Source organism: Pseudorasbora parva, chromosome 20 (genome assembly GCF_024679245.1).
Source record: "Pseudorasbora parva isolate DD20220531a chromosome 20, ASM2467924v1, whole genome shotgun sequence".
Taxonomy (NCBI): domain Eukaryota; kingdom Metazoa; phylum Chordata; class Actinopteri; order Cypriniformes; family Gobionidae; genus Pseudorasbora; species Pseudorasbora parva.
The window spans coordinates 29133951-29159410 of NC_090191.1; the positions used below are offsets into that span (position 1 = coordinate 29133951).

Here is a 25460-nt window from a genome sequence, read left to right on the forward strand (position 1 = left end):
CAGGTCCCAAGAGAGTGTTTCGGATCCATACTCACTGGCCGGTTGCAACGGTCAAGCTCTGGTTCAGATCTGATAGCGAGCATCTCGTGACCACTGATCTGAGACCATTGATGTTAAATGATTCCGGTCAGGATTCGGATGCGTTTCACTGGTCTTGGGTCAGTGTAACAGGATGGCCTACAGTTTACCCTGAAAGTCCTCCAAGTGTGCAAAAGCACGCGCTGTTCCTGCTTTGCACAATGCTTGGTTACAGTTTTGCTCTCTGAACCCAATACATCTAAAAACAATAGCATCAATATGTTGCTTTATATATAAGATAATCATTGATCCCTTTGTTATATATTTTGTTGACCCACAGATCCTCTTCCTTTTAAAACTGAAGTTTGTAAATTCTGTTCCTCTTGCATCACCAAATTAAATTGAGAAATTATTGAAAATAAATGACCAATGGTTTAGCCAATGTTGATATGTTTGGACTCTTGGGATTGGTCAGGATTAAAACAAACCAAGAAATGTTTTGATATCAACCTATGAATGTCTTACTGCATATAGTCATAATAAATAGTCATATCTGCATATTAAGCTGCATAAATTTAGTATTTTAAAACAGCAAAAACTTCTGCACTTTAGCTTTATCGAATCAAGGCTTTGTTCTGTGACATAGTGTAAATGTGAAATCCCTAGGAAATGTGATCTGTAGCTTATAGAGCACATAATGTGCTATTCCATAAAGTTTGATCATACATTCTTTTAGCTGTTATAGATATAATACTTGGAAGTATTTGCCAATACGTGTGTGTTTGTGACTGTTCTTTGTCTCTGTGGTTTCATTGTGTGTGTGTGTGTGTGTGTGTGTGTGTGTGTGTGTGTGAGCCCCTCTGCCTGAGAGCGTCCCTCTGATCTTCCCTGTGCGTTCTCTCACTTTCAACATCTTCCCTTTCTTATGGAAAAGAGCCAATTAGAGTTGTGTCTGTTTGTTTAAAACAAAATGGCTTTTAATTAGTCTGATCAAAACCTCACTTCTGTAGGCCCCGGGATCCACTTTGTAGTTCCCCTCTAGATTGCGGATGGTTTTGATGCTGGCTGATAGGACAGGAAGACAATCTGATGGCTTTTAATGAATGCTCTTACTTTTGTCTGCTCATACCTTTCTCTTTTTCCTTTTCCTTTCTCTCTCCTTTGTTGTATTGTTCTTGGTGCCCCCACCCACCCTGCATTCTGTCGTTTTCAGAAAGGCCACTGCTCGTTGCGCTCCCACCCGGTGTCCTGCAGCTGGGGATTGTGGGTAAATGTGGATGTGACCTCATCCTTAGGTGGTGCCTGTGGGGCCTGCTGCTCCTTATAGTCCTGCTCTTCTGTCCTTAAGAGACTTCATGCAGACATAATACAGGCTTTCATTAAAGGGCGTTTGGGCCAAGGGCGAATCTGCTTCTCTGAGGCTTCTGTCAAAGGAACCTTATCTATTATGAGAGAGTCTTTATCTTACACATTTTCTCTGGTGCCCTCTGTACTGTTCGAGTGGAACAAAAGAGCTCTTTGCTTGAGAAAGTGAATTTATTTCTGACATTGTGGTCATTGAACTCAGTCCTCTGTGAATTAAATTGCCCCGGTTGTGCTCATGGGATATTTTCTATGTTAAACATGGCCTCATCACAAAATGGGATGTTTATTGTATTGGATTGTCTAGTGTTCAATGAAAGTGCAACCTAGTGATATCCAACCATTTTCAGATTACAACACAAGCATTATCTACCATCTTGTCAAATAAAACAATGTGTGTGTGTGTGTCACATATATATAATTTGTTTTACTCACCTACAGGATTATTAGGAACACCTGTTCCATTTCTCATTAATGCAATTATCTAATTAACCAATCATATGGCAGCTGCTTCAATGCATTTAGGGGTGTGGTCCAGACAATCTCCTGAACTCCAAAATGAATGTCAGAATGGGAAAAAAAGGTGATTTAAGCAACTTTGAGCATGGCATGGTTGTTGGTGCCAGATGGGCCAGTCTGATTATTTTACAATTTGGTCAGTTACTGGGATTTTCACGCACAACCATTTCTAGGGTTTACAAAGAATGGTGTGTAAAAGGGAAAATCATCCAGTATGCGGCTGTCCTGTGAACGAAAATGCCTTGTTGATCCTAGAGGTAAGAGGAGAATGGGCTGACTGATTCATAGAAGAGCAGCTTTGACTGAAATAACCACTCGTTACAACCGAGGTATGCAGCAAAGCATTTGTGAAGCCACAACACGCACAGCCTTGAGGTGGATGGGCTACAACAGCAGAAGACCCCACCGCCTACCACTCATAACCGGAGTCAGACCCGGGAAAGACGTTAGCACCAACGAAATTTGACAATTAAAGCTAAACAGGACGTTTCTGAGTGGTTGGTTAATGTAATGTCACTTTGATCAATCTTTGTGCTGGCAGGGTAACGTTAGCGTAGTGAGGTACAATGCTATGTGTTTACTGATGTAGTTCATTGACAGATTGATGTTACACCTAATGCCAATAAAAACTTTTTTTTTCTGTAAATGTAGATTTGTCAATGATGCGTAATGTTGTCTATTCATTGTAATAATTGTTGCAACACAATTTTTTCCACAGTAACAGACACCTTTATGAACCATCTACATAATTAAGCTTGGTGTTACCATGTCCACATTAACTTTAAAACCAGCGTACACAGTTTGTAATAACACAATAACCATAACGCTTTGTTCATTATAAACGTGGGATTATGAATTATATTGAGAACGTCATGCATAGAAAGCATGCCGTAGTTTAACTTACCCACTTTAGCTGCATTCATTGTGAAGTATTTCAAACTTCACTCACTTCTGGAGGGGCAGCAGGAACATGAAGACCTGGTACAGATCTGAATCATTTATCCAGGAGCAGCTTCTTAGCAAAACCTCCTTTATAAGTTACTGACCCTCGGTTATTAAGCGTTCTGGTGAGAAATGCTTTGCGGTTGGGTTCGCGCAAACATAAAAACTCAGCCACTTTCACCTTTAGTGGATTTAAGAACATCAAAATAACTGCTTCGTTCATTACACTTAGACGCCATTCAGCTCCAGCGACAAGCATATCAATAATGGCGGACTATGACGACAACAGCTCGCTCATGGCGGGTCTGAGGTGAAAAGCTGCTGTCAATCAACAGTCGTGGGAGGGGCGTCCGAACAGCTCGATTTGAGATGGGAAAACATAAGGAGTTTGGGGATGGATTTTTATCATTATAGGATGGTTGTGTCACTGCCAACACACATTTCCATACAATCGGCTTGTAAAAGTGCATGCACCATTATATGACCCCTTTAAAGGTGTTTTACAGAACCATTACCTATACCTTTGTCAAATGGTGCTATGTAGATCCATACGAGGTACATTCATTCAGAGACTACAGCCAATCATCATGTCTTGGCTTTCTCTTGTCCTCTAATTGTTTTCTTCCTTCCACATAATTTAAACTGCAACTGACAGCTCTCAGTATCGGAACTGTATCCACCACCCCATTTTCCTTCTTAGATTTTAGATATGCTACTTCACTCTATGTTTGCTATGATTGGGAATTTACTACAATTGCCACTCGGCGAACACTCTGTCTGGTCCGCAAACTACCAAACGCAATAATAATGCAACCAAATAATGCAAGCTCACTCATGCATGAGATGAGACCGATTTTTATTTTTTATTTATTTATTTTATTTTTTTTATTTTTAAAGAAAATGGAAAAAAATGCTTGCGATCCAAATTGTCTACACAGATTTGCAACAAAAAGGAGAAAAAAATATTATTTAGGAGGAGATAGTCAGGGAGGCAAGGATAGTGTGTTCTGCAAAGAGAGTTATAGGGAGTAAATAAATAATTTAGCAATTTGTGGCTGGTCAAGCAAATGTTTGTGCTTTGTTTTTATTTGATATCATTGTAAATATATCTATTAAAATACTGATATCCTGGTCTTTGACTCCTCCTGTAGGTCATCAAAATGTCATTTTCAGTCAGAACACATTTCAAACTGCAAGATTTTGAATTGATGACAGGTCCAGATATTTAGCATGCCACATATTGCATAAGCGCCGGCTACTCGTCTGAGATTTCTCTTAGATCAGGTTTTTGATCATTTACTTTTACTGAACCATACTGGTCTTAACAAGTTCTTTATATGGTACCGGTGCTACTATATATAGTACCTTAACCACCCTAAAGAAATGCTGAACAGGTAAAGTCAAAACTCTGCCAGCACTGCTTCCAATTCATACCTATCAAAATACCTCTGGAATGCAGCAAACACATTCAAGCAATGTAAAAATAATGTTTTAAAACTCAGCTTAGCCAATCAAATCATATGACTAAAAATATATTCACTAGCAAAGTATAACAGAATAAACAGAAATTTTTCTCTCTTCCTATAAATAATTTTGAGCATTTAGGTTTGCTGACATCAGTCTGTCGGGCAGCGTTTCAGATAGAAGACATGTGGTTTAAAGTGGTGAAATTGTTTTAACATACTTGCAGTGTATATCAGCAATTGGCCACTGTCCTCTCTTAAACATTGGCAACCTACAACGGTCGACCACTTGTACAAACTAGATATTGTACTTCATGGCTGTTGTTTGCTTAGGTGAGTGAAGCAGTTGTGTTATCTCTTCAGAAGTAGGTTTAGATCAAACTGACGTTCAGGGTGCAAACATGAGGCATCTAATCAGTCTTGCTCAGGTCAAACTGGCTTCTAATTGACATGCCGTCTGTGTGTGTGTGTGTCTTTGAGACCGGTTACACTGACAGCTGTCTGTACGGACATGCAGTTCTACTCGTTACCTTAGAATGCAGACATATGTATCTGCAGCAGCGTTGCTTGCCTACATCCCTACTCTTTCACTCACTACACCCTCCTGTCTCTCTGCAATTGGATGCAGTGGGATTTCTTTAGCAGTGAGAGACACTGAAGGAAGTTTGACATGCATTCCTTCAAAGTGATACACTCTATCCTGAGCGCGAGTTTGGGCCTGAGGGTCTGGTACCCTTGAGCCGGACTTTCAGACTACTTCTGTTTCTGTTCATGCAACTTGTTCATTTTCTCTTGTAGTCCACCAGAAGCCTCCGTGAATTTTTTTCTTCTTCTTTTTTTTCAATTCTACTTGGCGTGTCAGTATTTGGTCTGACAGGCCGTTTTCAATCAGGCAAATTGAGACTGAGTCAGACGTTTACAGACTGCTTTCTTCCCGTCATATGTGATTTATTTTACGATTCTGACCTGACCCAGTGATCTTTTTTTTTTTATGCCCGTGAGACAGAGACACTGAACAATCAGAATGTTTGATAGCACTCTTTTATACTCTTTATGAATATTTCATGTATTTTGGCCCTGCATGTGGATTTTGAAGTGAGACACAAAGAAAAACTGTGAAAAAGAGAACGTGTGTGTGTGTGTGTGTGTGTGTGTGTGTGTGTGTGTGTGTGTGTGTGTGTGTGTGAGAGAGAGAGAGAGAGAAAGAGAGAGAGCATATGCTCAATCCTGCAGTTCCTCTGTGCTTGTTTAGTCACCTTTGCTTTCTTCCTAATGTTTTACAAGATGTTCAGTCACAGGTTGATATGGAACATGGTTCTTAGCTCTGTTTTACAGTACAAATACAGTTATACTTACACTAGGTTGGGCTATATGTCCAGAATTTATAAGTTCTTTTATTTGGGAACCATAAATATCACAGTATAGTTATTTGGCTGGATATTCAACCCTGTAAAGTGTTAGATAATACACATAGTTATTAGTATCTTTAAAATGGTTTAAAAGGTATTTCTATGTTTAGATACTATACAAATAATTTTTAAATTATTTAAAGTATTTATTAAGTACTGCAATTATTAAAATGCTTTTCAAATTTTACAAAATATTTTCATTGGGCTTTTCAGTCCCAAATACTGACTGTGTGAATAGCCTTTATGAAACAATACTCTATATGGACAGTTTCCTGTGCATGTGTTTGTTTGCCATCTCTCCTGCGGATTTCGCTCTAGTCATCTTACTAAATCCCGGGTCAATAAGCATCTAATCGTGATACATATTCTCCGGTATAGGGTGTCGTGATTGAGCGGGTGGCCAACATGTGCCGATGGATCTTGTGTGTCTGACCTGTGTGTTAATGCAGGCGGCACTTAATGCAGTCCTGCAGTTTGCCTCCATTTCCACCTAATTTGATTTGGCCCTAAATGTCACTTCCATCGCATTGATTAAACCTCAGAGCTGCCACAGAGCTGGTCCAGGAAGGTTAAGGAGACAGGATGGAAACTGTCACAGGAGCACAGCTGACCCATCAATAGAGATACACGTGAACACAAATGCATATGGCTAAACATTGACCCCCGCATGCTCCGTACAGTATTATTAACATAAGTGTTTTGGTCCACTGCTGCTGTTTGCAGCAAATACAGCAAATCTTGAAATCAGTCCTTCTGTCCCTCCATCCATCCATGCACTGTTCTGTCTGGCTGTCTGTCGCTATATTGTGCTTTCTTTCTGGCTTCTGTCTCTGCTATGTTCGTCAGTAGGTTTACCCAATAGAAAGAGCTGCACAACAAGAACAAAAATTAGAAAAATCATATTAACTGTACAGAACCAACATTTAACACATTACCCTTCTATTAATTTCATATTGATGACCAGTGTTGTCAAGTTTCACTAGAGAAATAAGCTGAGTCTGAAAAAACAAGGGATCCTTGATTCCTTGATTTTGGGTGTGTGGCATACACGCTTCATGCAGTCTGCATGAGGCACCCCTTTGAAAGTGATTTTGTTCCAGTTCTCTATTATGTCCGACCATTGATCATTTTTAGTCCTTGAACCATTTTTAGTAAAAAAAAAAAGAAAAGAAAAGAAGCCTCCTACTTTCATTGCACATCCTAAACCTCCTACTTTCCTGGCACCTTCAGGACATTCAAGGACTAAATGACCATCTTAGCATGGCATATGTAATTAAAATAAAAGTGGTGATATTTTTAATTTATTTATTGTCCTCAAAACTTATGACATGTAAAGACATTGTTCTAAAATGTGTTTGCACAACCAAATTTCAGTTAGGCATTTCACTTCGTCTTTGCTTAAAGGGTACACAGCATACACCATTTCTGCCAGTCTCATGTTAATCTTGAGTACGTATAGAGTAGTATTGCATCCTTCATATCTCCGAAGAGTCTTTAGTTTTATCATATTTATAAAAGATAGATACGCTGTAATGATTCTTTCTGAAAACAGCCACGCTCATGGAGGTGTGCAGTGAAAGGTGCTAAAGACACGCACACACGCATGGCATTCTCTCTGTATAACTTTTGATTTAATATACGGTCATGTTGTTTACATTTATATGCACTTTTTTTTTAAGTGCCGACAAGCACAATTGCGATGTTCATATGTGCCTAAATGAATTGAACTAAGGGAGAAATTGTGCCAGTTTCTGAAACACAAGCACCAAACCAGGTGTGAAAACACCCTTGCATGCCTCTGACACCACAGCGCTCATTCAACAATGCCATGGCATTGCCAAACACAGGCTGTGTTCATTTAGTAATTCCTACATTAGTCCACTTTTAGTTTATTTAAAGGAGAAAAATAAAAAGTGAGTGAATCCAGACAGTGGATTGCATAGTTTGCTCGTTGCTTAAGTAGTTAAAGGGTTAGTTCATCCAAAATAAAAATTTCTTTCATTATTGACTCACCCCAATGTCGTTCCACACCCGTAAGACCTCTGTTCATCCTCGGAACACAGTTTAAGATATTTTAGATTTAGTCCGAGGGCTTTCTGTCCTTTGAATGTAAGTGTATGCCCACTTGCTGTCCACGTCCAGAAGGTAATGAAAACATCATCAAAGTAGTCCATATGTGACATCAGTTGGTTAGTTAGACTCTTTTCAAGCGTCGACAATACAATTCAGTCCAAAAATAACACAAAATACAACTTTATACAGCATTGTCCTCTCTTCCGCGTTCCTCAAATAAAGATTAATTAGGTCATGAATCGGATCGCGTGTCAAACTAGCAAACTGCTGAAATCACGTGACATTGGTGATATGAATCAATCTGATGATTTACGACCGTTTGATTCTTTATTTGAGGTTTGAAAACAAACGCAGAAGAGAGGACAATGCTGTATAAAGTTGTATTTTGTGTTATTTTTGGACTGAATTGTATTGTCGACGCTTCAAAGGAGTCTAACTAACCAACTGATGTCACATATGGACTACTTTGATGATGTTTTCATTACCTTCTGGACGTGGACATACACTTGCATTCGAAGGACAGAAAGCCCTCAGACTAAATGTAAAATATCTTAAACTGTGTTCCAGGGATGAACAGAGGTCTTACGGGTGTGGAACGACATTGGGGTGAGTCAATAATGAAAGAAATTTCATTTTTGGGTGAACTAACCCTTTAAGGCAGTTGCAATAGTAATGAAAAGATTTGATCTCAACCGGTCATGGAAACCATGTATACGCCTAAATTAAAAACAATGTAATAATCTATTTAAAAGGAATTTATTGTATCATATTACACTGCACACACATTAGACCAGCAGTTTGAAAAATGAATGGATGGATAGTTCTGTTGCGGGCACCATCTTCTGGCGAGGTGTGGGAATTAATTTGGCGTGACCTGCACAGTGCATTATGGGTATTCTCTAGCGTTATCAGTTGTACACTTGGATTGAATGACTGCACTTGATAATGTCCACGGACACCACTACAAATGGCTGTCCCCTCAAACAGTGCCCTATTTAACGGTATAGGGGGTGATTTCAGACACACACAGTCATATAAACATCTTCACACACTAATGATAAAACAGTCATATGTTTTTTTTCCTATGGGTGCCAACCACTAACAAGCCCAAACAAACGCAGCCCACGACTGTTGATGACTCATTAATGAGAAATCAATTACTCATTAAAGGTAACCTCATTAAGGATAACTAGCGCTGTCATCCACATTAGTTTTTGAGGGTGTGTGTTGTATTTGTGTGCTATTTATTATGGAGAAGGGACTGTAGCTAGCCGGTATTATATTTCTGACAGATGAAGCTGGTGTGAGCACTTTGGCTGAGCACCCCTCTGTTGTTCTTGCTAACCTGTGTGCTGTAGTGACAGAATCGGAGCAGTCTGACTTAGACTCCTGTTTTCCTGGATCACTGAAATTTCTCCTCTAATTTATGATTTGCTGTAATACTGCCAACGAGTTATACGAGCAGCAGGTGAATCTGCCCTATATAAGGTGTTGAGTGTGTTTTCATGCTGCTCATGAGCCGTACATACTTGCGTGCACACATTTTCTTGCATATGATTTCTCTTTCCTGCATATGAGAGAGGGAGGGAGAGAGAAATCATCTCTCTCTCTCTCTCTCTCTCTCTCTCTCTCTCTCTCTCTCTCTCTCTCTCTCAAAAAATAATGCAATGAGGTACAAAGTTACAATTTGTAATAAATTGTTTTCTACATTTGTCCTTTATAAATTGTATTATCAGCATAACTGTTGAAGTAAAAAGTTTACATTATCAGTGTCTCAATTTTTTTATACACAATTGTAGGAATCTGAAATGGCAGAGATTGGTCTTTAGTCACTTTGCCCTTTTAACCTGTTAAACAATGATCAGGGTTGGCATTGTTTTCTGAACCAAGTCATGTGAGCGTACAACACCATATCAAAAAGACATCCGGAAAAACATGCACATCGTCACATAGGTTGAATTCAAGTTGTTTGGGACACTTTGAGATGACTGGAAAAAAAAGTGCATTTCCGAGCATCAGTGTCTATATCTCGGCTAAAAGCAGCATGAACACTTAAAGAGTCTTATTTGCTGTGAGTTATCTTGCGTATGTATAAGAAAGAATAAAATTGATCTTCAAGCACCAACAGGTTTATTGAACAGCCTAGAATTGCAAAACAGAAATAGTGGTTTTTTTTTTCTAGTAAAGTTTCTCATAAATGTAGATGCACTGTAGCTAAAAGGGAGTGTTTCGTGGGCTTCAGGACTTACTCTGCCAATTTTGAACTTTGTTATTGTGTGTCCACCAAAGTGTTTTCTTTTTTTTCTTGAGGCTAGCATATTTTTTTGTAAAATTGGTGCACCGCATTTTTATTATTGGCAGTGGCATGACAAGGTGCTAAGAGTCTATTCCACACGTTTTAGTTGAAAAATGCACAACTTTGAGTAAAACATAGTGTAGTATCACTGTGGAGGAGTGGCAGGACAAATACAACACCGACCAACCGCAACGTCCTGTTTCTACAACGGCAACAAACAACAACAAGAAGCACAACAAAAGAACAAAATGACCCTATTATAGTATTTTTTTTGGGATGTCTCCTACAACAGGTTTACATGCATCAAAAGTCAAAATCCCTTTAGTTTTCTCATAATATTTATTAAACATCACCACATTGTTCAAGGACTCGTTGGATGAATCATTCTCTCTAAATCCTTTCTTTCCACCAGCCTGATCTGCTCTGATTGGCCACACTGCCCATTCTGTAACGATTGTTGTCAGAAACTAACGCCTGTGACTATAACTGTACTTCAGCTCTGGAGGCTTGCTCAGCCCTCAGTGACTGTACACACTGTAAAGACTGTAACGATGACATCGATTTTACCATATAAATCAGAGTGTGAGTCCAGTAATGAAGTTATTTAACCCAAACCTGCATTGCAAGGATGACTTGCACATGCGGGAACTGTATCAATAACAGCACATGCATTAGCAGAGCAGTCACTTGAATGACTGATGTAACATTAATGTTTGCTAAACAAATCTTGCTCCAATGACAGACAATCTGCATTAATAGACACAGTTGTAGGTAATACAACATAGTTGTAGGTAGGAGTTAGCCGGAGACCTACACAATATAAAACACAAAACTACATGTTTTGTACATCCAGTAGAAAATGTATACATCAATAATTAATCATACTTACAGGTTGTGATTCTGAGGAGCACGCTTGTCCAAATATACTGGATATTGACCCGTCTCTCCAGACCAAGCGTTTCACAAGTCCCACATTGAGCTCAGAGATTTGAGAAGCAGTCGGTAGCAAAATTACGTGTTTGGGTGTGTCAAGTTGTTTGCGGACGCACAACGTACTACATAGGCGGGCGTTATGCAACTGTCTTTCCTAGTGAATTAGAACCGTATCGCAGTAGGATTCGAAACACAACTAGTATAGGCAGTTCAGAGTTGATTCTTTTGACAATAACTTGAGTTAATTAAGTTAAGACTTGAGTCTGAGACTTCAACTCAAGTCTTATTCAACTTGAGTTGAATAAGTTCAGAGTTGATTCTTGACAATAACTGTTGTGGACTTTCGACTTTGCAGAAAGTTTAAGTTCACAAACCGCTATATTACACACTGCATGAAAGGGAATATTCGAAACACCACAATTGGGACATAAAACAAGAGCCAGAGCAAATACTTTCCCTTGTAGTAACATTTGTATATTCCGAAAACAAACTGTCTGCGAAATCAGACCCTGGTAACACTTCTGCGGATACTCTTTATTATAGCAGTTTTGGTCTGCAAGGTGTTTTCAGAAGAGAGCTGGCAGTTTCTAGTGGATACGCGGCCTAAGGTTGGGTAGAATTGATTTCTACAGATCAGAGAAAAACATACTATACAGGTCCATCATACACATTTAAAAATTAAAAATCAACATTTTTAATCTCAAAAATATATTTTTTTCAAACATTTCAACATTTTATTTCCAAACTTATTTTCAATAGCAAACAAAACGAGATGTTCATGCGACTTGCTGTCGTCTAGCAACTCTCCATAGACTTGCAAGCGGGAAAAAACAAACTCTGGTCAAGCCAATCACATCATGTAGAGAGTTGGTGGGCAGGCTTAACAGAATAACGGCAGAGTTGTGACGGTTCTGTGTGCTACTTGTAAACTAAGAAGCTGAAGAATAGCGGTCTTTTGTTGGCATTGGCCGCTACTCTGGAAGACTTGGAGTAAGGCTTTTTTTTTGAGAAAAGAACAAAGACCTGCGCTGAAATCATTCTTAAAGGCCCGCTGAAGTGCCTTGAAACACGCTGCATTATTCAATGTGTTGATGTGATTTCCCCTGAAACGGCTCCAGCTCTTAGCAGCTCCTCCCCTTTTTTGAAACCACCAATAGCGTTTTGTTTTGAGAGCTAGAGCCTTTTGGTTTGGAAAAACCAGTTTCCTCTAACCATTTATCATAATCTCCTTCATATCGCTTTGAAATACAGAATTCTGTGCAGAATTCAAATGGGTCTGATATGTTTGTTGTCTGCGCCAACTCGCGCATATGATCTGCGCTGCGCTCTCGTGTCTCAATCAACAGCTCTGTTCTAGACTATGTGTCTGTGCATTGCTGCAAATAAGTATTTGAACACCTGTCTTCTGTTGGCCAAATGGTCAATTCTGTTGGCCAAATAGACAGATGAGGCCAAGATAGAACTTTTTGGTCATAATTCCACTAAACATGTTTGGAGGAAGAAGAATGATGAGTACCAGCCCAAGAACACCATCCCTACTATGAACATGGGGGTGGTAGCATCATGCTTTGGGGGTGTTTTTCTGCATATGGGACAGGGTGACTGCACTGTATTAAGGAGAGGATGACCGGGGCCGTGTATTGCAAAATTTTGGGGAACAACCTCCTTCCCTCAGTTAGAGCATTGAAGATGGGTCGAGGCTGGGTCTTCCAACAGGACAAAGACCCAAAACACACAGCCAGGATAACCAAGGAGTGGCTCTGTAAGAAGCATATCAAGGTTCTGCCGTGGCCTAGCCAGTCTCCAGCCCTAAACCCAATAGAGAATATTTGGAGGGAGCTCAAACTCAGTGTTTCTCAGCGACAGCTGAGAAACCTGACTGATCTAGAGAAGATCTGTGTGGAGGAGTGGGCCAAAATCCCTCCTGCAGTGTGTGCAAATCTGATGATAAACTACAGGAAATGTTTGACCTCTGTAATTGCAAACAAAGGCTACTGTACCAAATATTAACATGGATTTTTTAAAGGTGTTTAAATTCTTATTTGCAGCTGTATCATATAAATCAATAGTTAAAAAATCAATATTGTGATTTCTGGATTTTTTTATATTTTAAATTATGTCTCTCCTAGTGGACATGCACTTACGATGACGATTTCAGACCCCTCCATGATTTCCAAGTGGGAGAACTTGCAAAATAGCAGTGTTCAAATACTTAGTTATTTTACTCACTGTAACCATGGGCTGTAAACGCTAATTAAAAGCCATTTAAAAGTAAACTTTACCACTAAAAGGTAACTTTTTCCATTCCCTTTCATGGTGTAGTTTTATTATTTAATTTTTTGGCCCCTGTACATCGATTTTATTGAATTGAAAAAAGCAGTGTAAACATTCTGCAAAATATCTTTTGGTTAAATAAAAAGTCATACATGCATTTGCTATGTTCAGAACAATGATGACCATAAATAATGACAAAATACATTTTTTGTTCAACTATTACTTTTATAACCATTACTTTAAGTCTGTGGGTGGACACACAGGCACGTGCACACCTTTTGCTCCCCGTCATCTTCTCAGCATAAGGTCTCATTGTCGCCACGTTGCTAATGTTACAAACGGCTAGTTCAGAGGACAAAGGCGGAGTTGTGCCTTTAACGGTGCAGAGTTAAATATTTCATCCGCACTGCTTGGCTGTCGGAGCCAATTGCCTGCGCCACTAAAGAGGCAAAGTAACACAAGCTGACAGCAGCAGTCAGTGTAATGTGCTTTAGAAAGACGAGCAACAGCCTTTAACATAAACACTGTCTCTGGTGCAGTCAGAAGACCTCCACATTAGAGTTTCTGTTCCCCTGGAACGTAAACACAGGGCATGATGTCTAACCTGCCTCACACGCAGACCTCTACACCCTCTGGATCACTGCAAACCCTCAAGACAAATCAGTGTTTTTGAACAATGTCTTATGCACTGACTCATATTTTTGTTCTGAAGTCACTCCCTTGTGAAATGTTTGACAGTAAATTGTGAACAAATAGTCAAGTGTGTATCCATTGGGCAAACTGAACAAATACTTGGTGTGAACAGTCAGAGAATCATTGAGATCGCTTTGCAACAAATGAAACATGAACAAGAATCTGCACAGCAACTGAATGAAAGTGAGTCATGTTTGTTTGGCTTTAACCAAAAATGTATTTGCTATCATATGTGGAACGGTGTTATTTTAGTATTTATATATTTTATATATAAGAGTTTCTTATTAGGTCTGCAAACATGCATAATTCAATTAAGGGACAGCAATACTTGCTTTATAAATGACTATTGCACTCAAAAAATATTTAAGCCTAAATTTAGGATTTTTGTATTCAAAATGCATATAAAATTTCTATTTATTTGTCTTACACAGGCTTAAACTAATAAACTTAATGTGGTGCACTTTTTTTTCTGTCATAAATAAATGAAATTGGTATGATTTCTGCATTCTAATATGGAATAGTTTACTAACTGTTTGCATATATTTGATTTTATTTAAATATCATATTTTCAAAATGCATTTATTCAAATTGCTTAAATCAGCATAAAACTGTTCATTGTGAAACAACTAAATGTATTCACTTAAAAGTATGAATCGTTAAGATATGGCTTTTTTTAGATAGTTAATGTATGAGACTGAAACTGAAATTTAGATTTAGTAATGATAAATATATAAACTATTACAGAAATCTTACCTGTTCCTTACCCGTTTAATTTATGTACCGGTATGTGTGACAAATGTATGGCTGAAATTTGATATGTAATTTTAACAAATTTAGGCCTAAATATGTTATGAGCATGTTGAGCAAATGATTCTGTGAAATTAGTTTGTGGCCCCACCTACTGTAACCTACAGAAATTAATCTGTAAAAGAAACTGAGTGGATCTTTTTCGTGAAGATTCAAGTCACTGGGATAATTCCCCACACACAAACTCCACGCGCTCCCAATGACAGAGTCGTGGCGAGCTGATGGAAAAGAAAATGTTAAGAGTGAAAAGGATGAGATGAATAGGAGGAAAGTGAAAAATATAGGGGAGAGGAAAGAAAGAAAGGGAGAGAGAGAGAAAGAAAACGAGCAGATTTCTTCCCCTCCCATCCTCTTGTTTGGTTCTCAGTGTGTGTAAATGGCCAGGGGGAAAATTGAGGGGGTAGAAACGCTCCTCTCTTGTTAAACTGCTGGCAGATGACAGAAAAATTAGAGGCATTTTGCTCTTGACAGGTTGTTGTGTTTCTTTTCTGCTTCAAATGGTTTGTGTCAGTTTGTTTTCAGTCAAGCTGTCTCTCCCTCACAATGCACGCAGTGTACAGGTTTTTGTTCCATTGGGGAAAAGGATCTGATATATCTAATGCCTTTCTGTTTGAAAAGAACAGTGGAGGGAAACACACTCACTGCTGTGTCTGCTAATTACAGTGGCAGACTTTGATTACTTGTTTGAAAACACTTTTCAAACATGCATAATGATAACAATTAGTTACCGCTACATTTTCTCAGCATGCTCAGAATCTCCGTGTCTTGACAGCATATCTTTCATCCAGAGTTTGTGCAATGTGGAATGAACATTTGTCTGGATTCGGTCACATATGTCGACGTTAGCGTAGTCTGCTGTGCAGACGACTGTGCTAAAAGGTATAGTTCACTCAAAAATCTGTCATTTACTTAAGGCATGTTGTCCCACACCCATGGGACATTCTTGTGTCAAACACAAAAGGAGAATTTTTGAAGAATGTTCATTCTGCTCTATTCCTTATGAAATGAAAGTGGATGGTGACCACAACTGACAGGGCCCAAGCGTGGATTCTCTTAGAGAAGGATTGACAACCCATCAGGAGCACCCAGACTTCCCGGTGGGCCCCTCGCCAAAACCCCACCACGCCCCCACATATTAAGAGCTGTTATGTTCTGTAATGCTGCACGTTCATGAAAACACACAAAAGCCAAGTGATGAAACTGCGCTACCTGATTAAACCACATGCGCATCCAGAAATTGCAGTGCGAGAGCAGCGGGACTGTCTCACGCACAGCGCTGACAAAATCGCTTGATTCTTTCACCGCTCTATTAAAGTGATAACCAACGGCAGTCGCATGATCCATTTGAATTTGATACAAGCACAACATGATATCTGGACATTAAAGGCTCTGTGGTGAAACAAGCTGAAACTAGACTGAATCGCACCGACTATGTAAACTGCAGTGCTGAGGTAAACCGTATAGGCTACAAAACGTTAATTACAATCTTCTTAATCCACACAGCACCAAAATTTACCACGTGCTTACTAACACTCTATAAATGTTGCATTGATATATTATTCTTCTTACTACTCTTAGCTTTAAATAAAATATTAGGCAATATAAGGACAATGTAAGTCATTTTAGCGGTTGTTTGTCCTTGTGTTTAATTATTGAAATTACAAATACCCTAGTTTATTCTTAGTAATATTATTATTATTTTGTTGTTATAGAATCCTTAAGTATGATGGGCTACTATGAAGGAGCCTCTTGAGTTTGCTTTAGCCCCAGGGCCCGGTTTTTAATCCGTATTTCGGAAAACACATGGGCAAGAAAAATGGTGACCAATATAGGCCAATGGAAGTGAGATGAAGAGGTCTGTCTGGAAAAATCTGGAAATGAGCTTCTACACTAAACAAACTGTCTTAGAAGGCATTTTAGTCTTTTTCCTTTTGTTTTTCCTGTTTAGTTTATAAATAATGAACTACGGTGATACAGAATGAATTACTTTTTACCGTAATACAGAGGATACTGTACATCCTGATTGTGTTTTCTATAAGTGAATCAGGGATTCAGTACCGGAGCCTCTCTTTCAAACCGTGAAATCTGACAGACACGATGGAAAGCTAACTTTGTGTGACAGGAAACTTTCCATTTGTGCCGGATAGGCTTTCTTCTTGATTTGATTATTTCTGCCTGGCTTGTGCATTCCCTCACTCATCCAGGGATGGGGTTTGACAAGAGGCAGGAGGTCTTTATTTGATTACTTGTGCTTTGTTTGTTTTTCTGCCAAGGTGGGTGGGATTTAAAGAGGCGTGACTATGTGTTGCTGAGTAAAGGAACGTCTTGGACTTTGTACTGTGTATTTGTGTTTCCTCTTAACATTGACATTTACATACAATCTTATACCAGTTAGTCTTAATGGATGGCTTAATTTTGACAAGTAAAGTCCTTGTTTTACATTCATGCCGAAAACAAACATTTTTGTATTTATTCAGAATAGGTGCATTAAAGTTCTTTTAAGTATTGCATTCTTCATATCTCCGAAAAGTCTTTAGTTTTGTTGTTATATTTATAAAAGATATATAGGCTGTACCAAGTCTTTCCGAAAAAAAGCGAGCGGCTGGAGGCGTATCGTGTGGGTGGAGCTAAAGAATGACGAGCGCGCACAAAGCGGTGACGTCCTCAAGCGTGTTGAAGAAACCGTCTATCGATCAGATTCAACTAATACATATATGATCCAGAATCAGATCCGGACGCTGAAATAAATTGAACAGGAGAAACAGCAACAGCAGGACGTCCGTCTCTGTGGTATGTACTGTATTTAGTGGCCTGTCAACATTTGTGTGCGTTTACTCGCAGTTTATGAGGACATGATTTGGTTTATGGACTATTGTATGCGACTAAACCTTAGCAGTAGCAAGCAAAACGGTTTTGCACGTCAGACTAGTGTAACGTTATACATAGAACAACAATGGAGAAACCGTTAGAACATTTGAATGACAGCACGCTTTGTGAGAACGCTAGGTTTATGTTTGGGTGGTTTTACAATAACGTTAAACAAACTGACACTGGTCAGCTAAACAAATGTATTTAAACACCCACCATAGATCGCATGCTCCATTGATAAATTAACTAACGTTATACACGATTGTGTTGTTTACTGATGTTTACTTACACGACGATAGCCAACAACATAGACATTTGAAGCAGTTTTACTCACCGCCTGCTTCCAAAGCAGGACCATGAACCTTTATCGCCACCGCTCCATGAAAAACACACTTCTTTGGTAACTGTTGTTTTTGTGAAGTCCTGTGAAAGCGGTGACCTTGGAGATCAACTTTTGCGACACGATTAAAGCGTGATGTTGTGCCGCTTCCCGTTATTTTTGCATTCAAATCGTCTCAAATGCAGCGCTGCCTTCCCGGAATGCTGTGCTGAAGCGTTGAAGTCGCTTGACTTCACCCATAGGAATAAAGTGAAGCGTGGTGGGACAGAAGTGTTGCACGGACGACTGGATCTGCACCTGAGAGAGTGTTTATGGGCGTGCATTCCTCTCTTGCTCTAGTCACGCGCACGCGCAACTTTCCGGGAGAAGAGCCCGTACGGCCCATACAAGGACCTTCCGCTCTATCGACGTCAAGCCAACCCATACTGGAAAAAACTCTCCGAAACTATTTTTGACACACATACTCCATCAAACGTCCAACTTAGTTTTTGAAACTTTGTCTATGTTTAGGATGGGAATCCAAGTCTTTAACAGTGTAAAAAGCTCAGTATGCATGAAACAGCATTTCACCCCCCCTTTAAATAGATCAGAAGTGACAGACATTTAAAAAAAGTTACTAAATATCTTTATTTCAAATAATTGCTGTTTATTTGAACTTTCTATTTATCAAAGAATCTTGGGGATAAAAGTATCACGGTTTCAACATTGACGGTTGTTTTCAACATTGACAATAAGAAACTTGAGCACCAAATAAACATTCGATTTTTGAAGGATGTAGTTATTTTACTTTCGTTCATCCAAGGATGCTAAGTAAGATAGTGATTGATACTCACATTACTGCTGAGGTTGATAGATAGATAGATAGATAGATAGATAGATAGATAGACAGACAGACAGACAGACAGACAGACAGACAGACAGACAGACAGACAGACAGACAGACAGACAGACAGACAGACAGACAGACAGACAGACAGACAGACAGACAGATAGATAGATAGATAGATAGATAGATAGATAGATAGATAGATAGATAGATAGATAGATAGATAGATAGATAGATAGATAGATAGATAGATAGATAGATAGATAGATAATTTTATTTTTTTTATCACACTTAAGGTGTGGTTGAGTACATCAGATGACCACCTTTCCCCCTCTCTTGGTTAGGGACACTAGTCAAGATCTTTTACCTTGGCTTTATGAGAACACTCCAAACATGAGGCTGTCCAAGTGGGGAGAGTTGGTCAGCTGATTTATCTGAAAGATTGGTGAGATTTCTAACTGGTAGAGCCTCATCTTTATTATCAGCACAAGGAAGACACAATTGTAATAAAATAATGCATGGTAAAGGAATAAAGTAATAATAATAATAATAATAATAATAATAATAATATATTTTATTTGTAAAGCCCTTTTCATAGTTAAAAACAATCCCAAAGTGCTACACATAAAACAAATAAAACAAAATTTCGGTTTAAAAAAAATAAAAATGTAAAAAAGTAAAAAATGCATAAAATACTTTTATGTGATTAATTTGAGTGGGACTATGGAAGAGTTGCGGTATCTTATGGAAAGATAAACTGTTGTTTCTCTGAAACTAAGGTGAAGAACCTTATTATGCATCACAAATAAAACAAAAGATTATTTGTTATTAACTAGCATCAGTTATATTACCTCTAATGTAAATTAGAAAAGCATATACTGATAATATACAACAACGCCAAGGTCTCTAGAAAGAGGTTTGGTTAAGTGATATTTTTACATTCCACGTGGTTGAGTAAGCAGACCGATGGCAGTGACTTCTTCCACTGGTTGTGCTGGGAGACTGTGCAGTGGAAAAAGGAGCTGGAATCCGTTTCAACAGCCTTAAAATGAAGATCTGTGGGATGCAGATCTCCTGGAGCACAAAAAGGTTTTAAAATCTGGAACACGCAAATGAGGCCCTGAATTAGGTGCAGATGGTCCTTAATTTGAAAGATTCAGAGGAAGGAACCTTGACGTGAAGCGTTTGGTGTCCTGAGCTTAACCTTGTTGCGAATGTGTGTCTTTTGCCTCTCTGGGCCAGACACTTAGAACTTGGTCAATCCGCTTTGGTCTCTCTGGCATGGAGACTCGGGACATGCTTTAATCGTCTCGTTGGACTAAAACTCTGAATGTAGTATTGTTAATGTCTCTTTCCTTATAGGCTGGATGCTGAGAACGTGGTTGTATCTGTTGCTGCCTCACAAGCTGTAGACTCAGATCCTCCGATCTTTTGTTGTCTCTCTGGATAAACCAGAGGCTCAGAACTTGGTGATCTGTTTTATTCTCATCCTTGCAGAACAGACTCGGAACATTGTGAACTGTTTTCCTTTCCCTAGGGGAGACTCAGAACCTAGAGTGTCTGGTGGAGGGGTACCTTTATCCCCTCTGATTAGGGGGAGATTGTAATTTGGCGTTTCTTCATTCCAGTGTTGTGATTGGCTCCTGGCATCAGATGGGGCGCACAGTGTGCACCCTGCTTTACCCAGTGGAACTTTTTTGCATACTGTACACAGTTAGAAGTTTTTAAAGTGTCTGTAAAGTTTACGACTACATTTTTCACTTTCCAAACCACCATTAGAATATCCTTGACAATATTCTAAAGAATAGACAACAGGCATGACGGAAAATGATTGAACTGTCATGCGTTCATTAATTTCTTTATTAACAGCTGAATCTGTGAAAGATGTTGTATTATTTATCTGAATAATCTTATTTCTCTGAATAAGTATGAAATGGATGTGTGTACTTTACATATGTCTTAAAGTTTCCAAACATAGCTATGAATGGCTTTGGATGGGTCATTGTGGTCTTTCTTTGTTTCACCCTCTACTGCTGAGGTCCTGACGAGTTTTTATGGCAGTCACATTAGGGATAAGTTTCTAGATGGGCAGAAACTGCATGTCGACTAATAAGAAGTTCTGTCCTTCCTGGGCTTGGTACTAGAGGTGGTATTCTTACCCTCTAAGAGGTGTCCTAGCTGTTGTCATAGCATCTGTATCTGATGGTGTTGGACAGTTTGTTTATGTTAGACAACCAAGGTCCAATCAAAATGTAGCAAACCTTTGTCCACTGTTATGGGCAGAGAGGGGCCCAGCCATAAACTGGGCCCTGGAATGTGCTGTCCACTACAAGGATCATGTGACTGTAGACTGAAGTCATGACTGCTGAAAATACAGCTTTGCCATCAAAGTAATAAAAACAATTTGAACTTTTTTTTCTGTTCACAGAACTTAAAACTGTAATAAATGTTTTTTATAATCGTGTTGTTAAATAAACTGTGTTGTTTACTGATGTTTACTTACGCGACAATAGCCAACAACATAGACATTTGAAGTAGTTTTACTCACCGCCTGCTTCCAAAGCAGGACCGTGAACCTTGATTGCTGGGACCGCTCCGTCAAAAACACACTTCTTGTTGATTTCGTGAAGTCCTGTGACAGCAGAGACCGTGGAGATCCACTATTGCGACACGACCGAAGCGTGATGTGACACTTCTCGTTATTTCTGCGTTCAAATCGGTTCAAATGCAGCGCTGCCTTCCCGGAATGCTGTGCGGGCTCATTAAAGTCTTTTGATGTCACCCATAGGAATAAAGTAAAGCGCGCGCGACGTAAAAGTTGCACGGACAAGTGAATCTGCACCTTGAGAGCAGTGTTTATGGGCGTGCATTTGCCCTTTCGCCTCAGTCACGCGCACCCTTCCGGGAGAAGAGCCCGTACGGCCCATACAAGGACCTTCCGCTCTGTCGACGTCAAGCGGACCCATACTCTAAAAAAAAAACTCTCCTAACTTGTGAGAAACCGGGAGGAGTATTTTGTCACAGATATACTCCTTCAAACGCACGATGCATCATGCAGGGGCATTGCCAAAGCGGCGTTGCCAAACCGCCATTGAAGCAGCACGAGTTTCCTCGTAGGGGAACATTAAACCAACCCCAAACTGTATCTTAAAATGTTTTTTCTTTCAATTATGAAAGACTGTTTAAGCAAAACCAAATGGCACACCTACATTTTTGCCTGTAATTCCTTTTATCAGCATTGTCACATTGTGTACATTTTGACATGCAGCCCAACAAAAACATGCAAACAAAAAAACCTGATGATTTCTAAATCATGTAAAGATTGTTTTCTTGCTCTATAATTGACACCTTTTATATAAGCTGATTTTTGATAATTTTATAAGCAAGTTTAAAATCCAGATAACTAAGCCATCTTATGGAACTAGCTCATGTTTACATGTACTAATTCTTTCTTTGCATTCTTTCACTTTTAGCTTTCAGCTTACTGCCATAATTGATTTAGAGATGGACTTTCCTCCTTTTCAAACGGCCGAGCTTTGTGCTACACATCACAACGTTGGGATTTCGGGGACCGAACTGACTGCGGAGCTGAACTCGGGAGACTTACACTTGTTCTTGTAATGTCACAAACAGACACGTTTAGCCTGTGACAGACGAGATAAGCCGCTGGCATTTGAAAAATGGCCCTCTAACCTGAGGAACTGTTCTCACAGGGGCCTACACTCACTTTCCTTCCCTGAGATTTTTCACACTATCTTCAGTTCAGACACATACTGGAGAAAATAGCCCAGATGTGCCAGAACCGCCACCACATTAACAGTGAAACACCATGCAAGCTGTGAGTCACAGCCTCTCATACACGCACATCTAAAAGCAGTGTGTCAATAGCAGCAACTGTCATCAGACTTCCCATTTTATGGGTCAGTGTTGTTGTTGTCGTCCTCCCAATGTCAATGAAGACAAAGAGGCTAAACCAACGGCAGCTGTTCCTAATACCACTGTGCGCTTTCTCTCTCACACACTCCTCTACATGTGTTACACCTGGATTAGCTCTCTGTTTCCCAGGATCAAATGCACACCATCTATCCCTTTACGTGATTATTTTCTCTTTCTTTCCCTTGCTCGCTCTCTCTCTTTCATTATCTAATATGGAGCGTAATCCTCTTGTGGAATTAATCTGCTTTAACGAGTGTTTGTTACCATGCTGAGATGGAATTAAAATGAGTCTTAGGGAGAGGAGGGGTCGGTGGGATTCGGCACCGCTGAAATGTTTGTTCTTGTCCAACCTGCCTTATTCTCCAGTGGTAAACACGAGAGACACCTGCACACATCAAATAGAGCCGAGGCTGAGATTCAACAAGGAGCGTTTAGGGAGTTTTGGGGGTGGTGTGGCCTAGTGGTCATGTAACTGAAAGGTTGTGGATTTGAACATCAATGTCGTGCCCTTACGCCAAGAGACTTTCTCAAGGTTGCTTCAGTGGGTTTGACCCTCTAATAAATGTACTATAAGCAGGCCCACACAGAATTTGTGTTAACATCTGTATATTTCTACACAATTGAGACTGTCATCTATAAATCTGCATGTTATGATTCACGGTTCTGCAAATTCAGTTTTTTTTTAAGATTCTATCTGCCTGCTATTCTATTATGTCTATTTTTTTTAAATCACTGTAAAATGTTTGAAATGCATATCTTATTTTTTTATGTGGAAACTGATTTATTTTGTCTCATGATTCTTTGATGACTAGAAAGTTCGAAAGCATTATTTGAAATATTTATTTGTAACATTCTAAATGTTTTTACTGTCTTTTTTAATACATTTTAAAGCAGAAATAAACGAAAAATTGTAGGGCTGAAGATTACTTGCTGGCCTAAAGCTCATAAAACTAAGATATGATTATTCCTCCTACTTGGTTGGCTGTGTTAGATTTGAATTGGTCTAAGTAGCATTTTGGGCACTTTGAGGGTCACACACAGTTAAAAGAAAATAAATCCATAATCCAGACCAAAGAAGTGCATGAAAACCTCTCTCGCTTTCATTCTCTTAAGCATTCTCCTCCACATTGCGAGTCAGTTACCTGAATCTATTGACGTCACTGCGTCTTTCAAAAAGAGAAATTCACCTCAAAAGGTTTTGATTTCAGCCACAAAGAGGAGGCACTGGTATTGATCAGAGTCTCTGTCTGTCTGTTCTTTTCTCTACCAGGGACCGAAGAGCCGCAGCCTCTATAGAGGGACTCAGACAGGGTGGGAGGAGATCCCAGCAGGTAAAAGGACCCACCGCAGGTCATGACCACAAACAACATATCAGCTGGCTATTTCTGAGGGGGCCATTGTGCTTGATTCTGTCCAGGCGCCCCAGTAAAGCTCATACATGTACGCACACTTGTCCTCCACACCTGGTTGTAGTTCGGTCTTAACGCTGTTTAAGGTCAGCAACTTACAGTTGTCTCTTGATTTTCTTTCACAGAAGCACTCATACATGCATATGCTGGTGGGGACTTTACATTGACTTTTGACAATTTTTATGACCTGACCCCTCTATAAAGGTCACTTCAGCACACAGACCTCATATACACTGCATGCATGTTTGCGAATATGGGGCAGGGATGTACTTTCACCCTCTTGTTTTGTTAGGTCAGGAATGTCTTTGTCGATTCCAATCATATTTAGCTTTTTTTTCCCTTAGAGAGAGTCATTTGGAAGCTTTTATCTCGTTATGACATGAATAACAACATCTGCTACTTAAATTCAGCACAATAAGCAGCATTGTAAAGCTTCCTGAAGAACTCTGAACACTACATTCCAGCCATGTTTGTGTTTACCATCTCAGTTTTCACAAGTTTCTGATCTTCTCGTTCCCTTAACAGACCTTTGTTTGACACACTGTGTGTTGCGGGGTTTACATGTCTTAGCTGAGGTTATACTGTGGGGACAAAATTGTTCAATTAAAATAAATTCTGCATTTGTGAGCGTTAGAGACTTCACAAAATGTAACTAATAAGAGACTTAAACTAAGAGATTAATAATGAAAAAATCTGTGATCAGATGGCAGGCAAATCAGATCTTTTCAGGCTTTTCAGACTGTCCTCATTATTAATTGCAAGTGATTTAAATAAAATTGTGTCCAGTCATATCCATCCTATCCGAATGGGTTGCTTTGGTAACAACATAGGCTTACCTGTGTATGTGAAAAGGCTTTCAAAACGGATGCAGGAAAATTGAAGTTGCATCATCTCCCTTTCCAAATAAGGGTGTGTTTCCACTGAGCGGTGTGGTTCAGTACAGTACGATTCAGGACCGCTGTGTTTCCACCGTCAACAGTATGATAGCTGTGGTGTAGTGATCTATGTCATTCTCACGTGAAGAAGAAAGAAACACAGTAAACTCCAATGGACGACATACAGCAGATCTTAGTCTTGCTTCTTGGCATGTGGTTGTTGTCACAAGACATGCTTGCTTTGAGCCAAGGCTGCAGGCTGCAAGAAAAACACAGCCGAAAAAACATGCGGAAGTGACAATTCTGTCAACCAGCTTTCTGCAGGGAGTCTAGCACCACCCTTTAGGACCGGAATACTGTGCTAGGTACCACTAAGGAAGGGTGCCAAAAAAGTGGTACAGTGAAGTTTGGAATCAG

The 25460-nt window shown here is 39.5% G+C and overlaps 1 protein-coding gene across 3 annotated transcripts in view; it reads left to right on the top strand.

Moving 5' to 3' along the window:
• Positions 1 to 25460, top strand: part of sox5 (SRY-box transcription factor 5) — a 232529-nt gene that overhangs the window by 2901 nt on the left and 204168 nt on the right. For all 3 annotated transcript variants that reach the window (XM_067428355.1, XM_067428353.1, XM_067428354.1), the window contains exon 3: positions 24030 to 24090. The gene's annotated coding sequence lies outside the window, so the exon portion shown is untranslated. The remainder of the gene's footprint in view (positions 1 to 24029; positions 24091 to 25460) is intronic.